Source organism: Salmo salar, chromosome 28 (genome assembly GCF_965601325.2).
Source record: "Salmo salar chromosome 28, fSalSal1, whole genome shotgun sequence".
Lineage (NCBI taxonomy): Eukaryota > Metazoa > Chordata > Actinopteri > Salmoniformes > Salmonidae > Salmo > Salmo salar.
Window position 1 is genome coordinate 9073133 of NC_138318.1, and position 8485 is coordinate 9081617.

Consider the following 8485-nt stretch of genomic DNA (forward strand, 5'->3'; position numbering starts at 1 on the left):
TCGTCTATTCGTCACAGTCTCGTTTCTCAGAACCATAAACAATTCTACATTTCCCAGCTCCCACACAATATTACTGCTCATAAATTCTATCACTAATTACCCATTGAAGAGAAGGGGCAGCTGTATCGTGGGGCCTTGGCAGCATTTACTGTCTAACAGCACAGAGTTAATGAGGGAGCTAAGCAATATGATCTCAATATAGGCTACACAGATTCTCACTGGACTTTGCCTTCCCTGTACTCTATGTGGACAGGGACAGAGATGCACAAGCTGGATTTACAAGATAACATGCATTCAGGTCATGGGAAAACGTTATGAAAGTGAGACTTCATAAAGAAAGAGAAACAGAATGACAAAACATTTAAATCATTACTCAGATCACATCTAGGAAAAGGGCAAGACCCTTTTTTTTATCACAAGACAGTCATATTAAAGTGTTACTAAGATGTTATTAAGTGTTATTAACGGATGACTAACTGCAAACGGTCCTTATCTTAAAGATTACACTGTATTCAGTAGTTATGGGCTACTGTACGGACAGTTTAGTTGTAACCTCTGGGGCTCAAGCCTCACAGCATTCCCAGATTAAATGAAACAATTGATGGCAGAAAGACATGCTATGAGTGCCTGCCTATCGATGACAACCCAACCAGGCAACACAGATACTGTAGTCATGGTCAAATGGAGCAAAGATTATGTTCTTATCTCATATTTCAGACTGGGCGTGGACATACTCATCGATCATTTCTCAGGCCATGTTGTAGGCTGTATGTTTGTCTATGTCCTCCTGTTGAATTGCAAATGTCCTAACCTTTAGCTGGCAGGCCTGATACTCTAATCTGTATTCACAACAAGGCAATAATATGCTAAATGCTAGCACTATGATCACTGACATAAGTGGGCTTGGGTCTCACCCTAAGGCAATGATTGAATAATATCACAGAACATATCTCAGAGATACACAGCGGCTTGCGAAAGTATTCACCCCCCTTGGCATTTTTCCTATTTTGTTGACTTACAACCTGGATTTAAAATGGATTTTTTTGGGGGTTTGTATCATTTGATTTACACAACATGCCTACCATTTTGAAGATGCAAAATATTTTTTATTGTGAAACAAACAAGAAATAAGACAAAAAAACAGAAAACGTGAGTGTGAATAACTATTCACCCCCCTAAAGTCAATACTTTGTAGAGCCACCTTTTGCAGCAATTACAGCTGCAAGTTTCTTGGGGTATGTCTCTATCAGCTTGGCACATCTAGTCACTGGGATTTTTGCCAATTCTTCAAGGCAAACATGCTCCAGCTCCTTCAAGTTGGATGGGTTCTGCTGGTTTACAGCAATCTTTAAGTCATACCACAGATTCTCAATTGGATTGAGGTCTGGGCTTTGACTAGGCCATTCCAAGACATTTAAATGTTTCCCTTGCAACCACTTGAGTGTTGCTTCAGCAGTATGCTTAGAGTCATTGTCCTGCTGGAAGGTGAACCTCCGTCACAGTCTCAAATCTCTGGAAGACTGAAACAGGTTTCCCTCAAGAATGTTCCTGTATTTAGCGCCATCCACCATTCCTTCAATTCTGACTAGTTTCCCAGTCCCTGCCGATGAAAAACATCCCCACAGCATGATACTGCCACCACCATGCTTCAGTTGAAGTCGAAAGTTTACATACACTTAGGTTGGAGTCATTAAAACTCATTTTTCAACCACTCCACTAATTTCTTGTTAAAGTTTTGGCAAGTCGGTGCGGGCATCTACTTTGTGCATGACACAAGTAATTTTTCCAGCAATTGTTTACAGACAGATCATTTCACTTATAATTCACTGTATCACAATTCCAGTGGGTCAGAAGTTTACATACACTAAGTTGACTGTGCCTTTAAACAGCTTGGAAAATTCCAGAAAATGAGGTCATGGCTTTAGAAGCTTTTGATTGGCTAATTGACATCATTTGAGTCAATTGGAGGTGTACCTTTGTACCTCTTTGCTTGACATCATGGGAAAATCAAAAGAAATCAGCCAAGACCTCAGAAGAAAAATTGTAGACCTCCACAAGTCTGGTTCATCCTTGGGAGCAAATTCCAAACGCCTGAAGGTACCACGTTCATCTGTACAAACAATAGTACTGTCACGTCCTGACCAGTAAAGTGGCTGTTAGTTATTGTAGTTTGGTCAGGGCGTGGCAGGGGATGTTTGTTTAGGGTGTTTCGGGGTTGTTTGGGTTATGTTCTATGTTAGTGTATTTCTATGTTATTTCTAGTTGGTCTATTCCTATGTGGTGTTTATTGGGTTGACTTTTAATTGGAGGCAGCTGCTTCTCGTTGCCTCTGATTGAAGGTCCTATTTATAGGGGTGTTTGTTCTATGGGGGTTTGTGGGTAGTTATTTCCTGGTTTAGTGTTTGTTGCACCTGACGGGACTGTTTGGAGTCATTTGTTTTAAATACGTGTTTATTTTGTTTTTCCTTCTTCAAATAAAAAAGAAGATGAGTATACATTTTCCCGCTGCGTTTTGGTCCACTCCTTACGACAATCGTGACAAGAACGCAAGTATAAAAACCATGGGACCACGCAGCCGTCATACCGCTCAGGAAGGAGACGCGTTCTGTCTCCTAGAGATGAACGTACTTTGGTGCAAAAAGTTCAAATCAATCCCAGAACAACAACAAAGGAACTTGTGAAGATGCTGGAGGAAACAGGTACAAAAGTATCTATATCCACAGTAAAACGAGTCTTATATCAACATAACCAGAAAGATCGCTCAGCAAGGAAGAAGCCACTGCTCCAAAACAGCCATAAAAAAAGCCAGACTACGGTTTGCAACTGCACATGGGGACAAAGATCGTACATTTTGGAGAAATGTCCTCTGGTCTGATGAAACAAAAATAGAACTGTTTGGTCATAATGACCATCGTTATGTTTGGAGGAAAAAGGGGGAGGCTTGCAAGCCGAAGAACACCATCCCAACCGTGAAGCATGGGGGTAGCAGCATCATGTTGTGGGGGTGCTTTGCTGCAGGAGGGACTGGTGCACTTCACAAAATAGATGGCATCATGTGGAAGGTAAATTATTTGGATATATTGAAGCCACATTTCAAGACATTAGTCAGGAAGTTAAAGCTTGGTTGCAAATGGGTCTTCCAAATGGACAATGACCCCAATCATACTTCCAAAGTTGTGGCAAAATGGCTTAAGGACAACAAAGTCAAGGTATTGGAGTGGCCATCACAAAGCCTTGACCTCAATCCTATAGAAAATTTGTGGGCAGAACTGAAAAGGTGTGTGCAAGCAAGAAGGCCTACAAACCAGACTCAGTTCCACCAGCTCTGTCAGGAGGAATGGGACAAAATTCCCCCAACTTATTGTACGAAGCTTGTGGAAGGCTACCTGAAACGTTTGACCCAAGTTAAACAATTTAAAGGCAATGCTACCAAATACTAATTGAGTGTATGTAAACTTCTGAACAACTGGGAATGTGATGAAAGAAATAAATGCTGAAATAAATCATTCCCTCTACTATTATTCAGATATTTCACATTCTTAAAATAAAGTGGTGATCCTAACTGACCTAAGACAGGGAATTGTTATTTGGATTAAATGTCAGGAATTGTGAAAAACTGAGTTTAAATGTATTTGGCCGAGATGTATGTAAACTTCCGACTTCTGTATGCAGTATGCAGCAACCACTTTTCCGTTTTGAATTTTTTCGAATTTTTTTAAACAAGTAATTTTTTTCATTTCACTTCACCAATTTGGACTATTTTGTGTATGTCCATTACATGAAATCCAAATAAAAATCAATTTAAGTTATAGGTTGTTGTCACGCCCTGACCTGAGAGAGCCTTTTTATGTCTCTATTTAGGTTTGGTCAGGGTGTGATTTGGGTGGGCATTCTATGTCCTTTTTTCTATGTTTTTGTATTTCTTTGTTTTGGCCTGGTATGGCTCTCAATCAGGGACAGCTGTACTTCGTTGTCGCTGATTGGGAGCCATACTTAGGCAGCCTATTTTCCTTTGTCGTTTTATGGGTAGTTATTTCTGTTGTGTGGTTTGCACCTGACAGAACTGTTGGCGTTCGTTTGTTTCTTATGTTCAAGTGTTTTGTATTATTAAAATTTAATATGAACACTCACCACGTTGCATCTTGGTCCCCTCTTTCAGATGATCGTTACAGAACTACCCACCACAACTGGATCAAGCAGCGTGCACGGGAGGAGATGGACACCTGGTCTCATCAGGAGTGGATTGGGAGGAGAGACTGGACTTGGGGCCAGGTGATCGACAGATATCGGAGCCTACCGGGGCGAACGAGAGGCAGCCCCACAATCCGTTTGCGGGGGGGGGGGCACACGGGTAGTTTGGCTGGACCAGGTGTGAGGCCTGAGTCAACTACCTGTGCTTTTTGTGGTAAGCATGTGCCAGCCTCTCGCACTCTCTCTCCAGTGCGCCTGCCCAGCCCAGTACGTCCTGTTCCTGTTCCTCGCACTAGCCTTGTAGTGCTCACTCCCAGTCCAGAGCCTCCGGCGACAGTTCCCAGTCCAGAGCCCCCGGCAACAGTTCCCCGTCCAGAGCTTCCGGCGACAGTGCCCCGTCTAGAGATGGCCCACAGTTCGGAGCCTGCAGAGATGGCCCCCAGTCCGGAGCCAGCAGAGACGGCCCCCAGTCCGGAGCTCCCAGAGACGGCCCCCAATCCGGAGCTCCCAGAGTCGCCCTCCAGTCCGGAGCTCCCAGAGTCGCCCTCCAGTCCGGAGCTCCCAGAGTCGCCCTCCAGTCCGGAGCTCCCAAGCGACGCACATCAGCCCGAGGTCTCCAGCGACGCGCATCAGCCCGAGGTCTCCAGCGACGCGCCTCAGCCTGAGGTCTTCAGCGATGCGCCTTAGTCCAGAGACTTCGAGGGGGGACATAATAATAAGCAGTTAGTGGGGGTGGACAGGTTAGGTTGGGGAGTAAGGCCGGAGCCTGAGCCACCTCCGTAGTAGGAGGTTGGGGAGGGGGTGTGTAGCACAAGAACTGTCGGTGACGGTGGCCACCCTCCCTTCCCTCCCTTTAGTTAGGGAATTATTTTTGTGTTGGGGTTTATTTTTGTGTTTTTTTTGGTTGTTTAAGGTGCATCCGGGGTCTGCACCTTTGGGGGGGGTACTGTCACGTCCTGACCAGTAAAGGGGCTGTTTGTTATTGTAGTTTGGTCAGGGCGTGACAGGGGGTGTTTGTTTCGGGGTTGTTTGGATTATGTTCTATGTTAGTGTATTTCTATGTTATTTCTAGTTGGTCTATTTCTATGTGGTGTTTATTGGGTTGACCTTCAATTGGAGGCAGCTGCTTCTCGTTGCCTCTGATTGAACGTCCTATTTATAGGGGTGTTTGTTCTATGGGGGTTTGTGGGTAGTTATTTCCTGGTTTAGTGTTTGTTGCACCTGACGGGACTGTTTGGAGTCGTTTGTTTTAAATACGTGTTTATTTTGTTTTTCCTTCTTCAAATAAAAAAGATGAGTATACATTTTCCCGCTGCGTTTTGGTCCACTCCTTACGACAATCGTGACAAGTACGCAAGTATAAAAACCATGGGACCACGCAGCCGTCATACCGCTCAGGAAGGAGACGCGTTCTGTCTCCTAGAGATGAACGTACTTTGGTGCAAAAAGTTCAAATCAATCCCAGAACAACAGCAAAGGAACTTGTGAAGATGCTGGAGGAAACAGGTACAAAGTATCTATATCCACAGTAAAACGAGTCTTATATCAACATAACCAGAAAGATCGCTCAGCAAGGAAGAAGCCACTGCTCCAAAACCGCCATAAAAAAAGCCAGACTACGGTTTGCAACTGCACATGGGGACAAAGATCGTACATTTTGGAGAAATGTCCTCTGGTCTGATGAAACAAAAATAGAACTGTTTGGTCATAATGACCATCGTTATGTTTGGAGGAAAAAGGGGGAGGCTTGCAAGCCGAAGAACACCATCCCAACCGTGAAGCATGGGGGTAGCAGCATCATGTTGTGGGGGTGCTTTGCTGCAGGAGGGACTGGTGCACTTCACAAAATAGATGGCATCATGTGGAAGGTAAATTATTTGGATATATTGAAGCCACATTTCAAGACATTAGTCAGGAAGTTAAAGCTTGGTTGCAAATGGGTCTTCCAAATGGATAATGACCCCAATCATACTTCCAAAGTTGTGGCAAAATGGCTTAAGGACAACAAAGTCAAGGTATTGGAGTGGCCATCACAAAGCCCTGACCTCAATCCTATAGAAAATTTGTGGGCAGAACTGAAAAGGTGTGCGCAAGCAAGAAGGCCTACAAACCAGACTCAGTTCCACCAGCTCTGTCAGGAGGAATGGGACAAAATTCCCCCAACTTACTTTACAAAGCTTGTGGAAGGCTACCTGAAACGTTTGACCCAAGTTAAACAATTTAAAGGCAATGCTACCAAATACTAATTGAGTGTATGTAAACTTCTGACCCACTGGGAATGTGATGAAAGAAATAAATGCTGAAATAAATCATTCTCTCTACTATTATTCAGATATTTCACATTCTTAAAATAAAGTGGTGATCCTAACTGACCTAAGACAGGGAATTTTTTGTTTGATTAAATGTCAGGAATTGTGAAAAACTGAGTTTAAATGTTTGGCTGAGATGTATGTAAACTTCCGACTTCTGTATGCAGTATGCAGCAACCACTTTTCCGTTTTTATTTTTTTTTATTTTTTTTTAAACAAGTTATGTTTTTCATTTCACTTCACCAATTTGGACTATTTTGTGTATGTCCATTACATGAAATCCAAATAAAAAATAAATTTAAGTTATAGGTTGTTGTCACGCCCTGACCTGAGAGAGCCTTTTTATGTCTCTATTTAGGTTTGGTCAGGGTGTGATTTGGGTGGGCATTCTATATCCTTTTTTCTATGTTTTTGTATTTCTTTGTTTTGGCCTGGTATGGCTCTCAATCAGGGACAGCTGTACTTCGTTGTTGCTGATTGGGAGCCATACTTAGGCAGTCTGTTTTCTTTTGGGGTTTTGTGGGTAGTTGTTTCTGTTGTGTGGTTTGCGCCTGACAGAACTGTTGGCGTTCGTTTGTTTTTTAATGTTCAAGTGTTTTGTATTATTAAAATTCAATATGAACACTCACCACGCTGCATCTTGGTCCCCTCTTTCAGATGATCGTTACAGTTGTAATGCAACAAAATAGGAAAAACGTAAAGGGGGGTGAATACTTTTGCAAGGCACTGTTGCAAGGCAAGATTACTCACACAAACAAGCACTGTATTTAAACAGTCGGAAACCATATAGGCCACATCATGTTAAGTAGAATCTAAAGGTTTAGTGGCACTGGAGCTCTTTTTTTCCAGAATTAGCCACAGACTGTTGTTTTTAAGTATTTCTAATGGCAATATGAGACAGTGATATCATGGTCCTTCCTCCCGCAACCACTCCTGGCTAAAAAGATTATTTCATAGTGTGTGTCTGTATGCAAGCACAATACCAGTAGTAAATGTGACCTGTATAATGTGAAAACATTAGGGGGTCTTTGCATAGACATGTAAATGTTTGCAGCTGAGTAAATACTCCTCCAATTATAGCCAGTCAGTGGAGGAGCCAGTCTCTTGCAGAAGGAGACAAAAGTGTAAAAATGGACCCGAAGAGCATTGAGCTTAATTTAAACCCAGCTGGTGCATCAGAGCTACTGCTCCTCTCAGCACAGATAAGAATGCCACAGCTTGCAGAACTTAAGCTGGGTTACAGCAGCTCCCTATTGTCCACAAGGAGGATAAACTTAACTCAGGTCAGCCAAGTTTTTTTTTCGGCCTCAGAATCACGACCATTTAGTAGTGGAAGTCTCCAGACAGAGAGAAGAAAGGAAGGGGGTCTGTGGAAAATGTGACAGTTTGGCTGACGGGCTGAATGGAAATCCAGAGACAATATTTTGGGCCAATCCAAGGAAAGCAACCGTTTTTTTCGTAGGGATCAGGAATCAGACAGTGTTGGTCACCAGAGGGATGGTCCTTTCAGGGGATCATTCAAATAGCAACACTGACCCCAAAGTTAGCGTGCCTCTGTCTGGCAGCCAACAGCTTTTGTACTGTGTGCTGTGTGTTTCTGTGTGTGTATGTAACCAACCTTTACTTTCTTCAAGGAAATGCAAAAGCTGGCCTGGACATCTGTGGCTGTCTCCTCGCCCTCATCGCCCCACTCCAAAACAGCATGGCACTTCTTCAGCACATGGGTTTTTTCCTGCCAAAAGCAGTGTCCAAGTATTCAAGTAGTCTAAATGTTGATTGGTTTTAATATAGGAGAAACCTTTTCATTGGCAGATAAAGCACTGATGAAATCATGGTGAAAGTATGAGACTCTGTCTGAGGGCCCCTCTGGGGTTGCAAAGGGAGGGTGTACTACTGGAAGCTTTCAAAGTTTAGCAGTAAACTGCCATAATTTTGTATCTTTCAAGGATTTTATGTAGTCTATCACAAGACATCTAGTTTCCCTT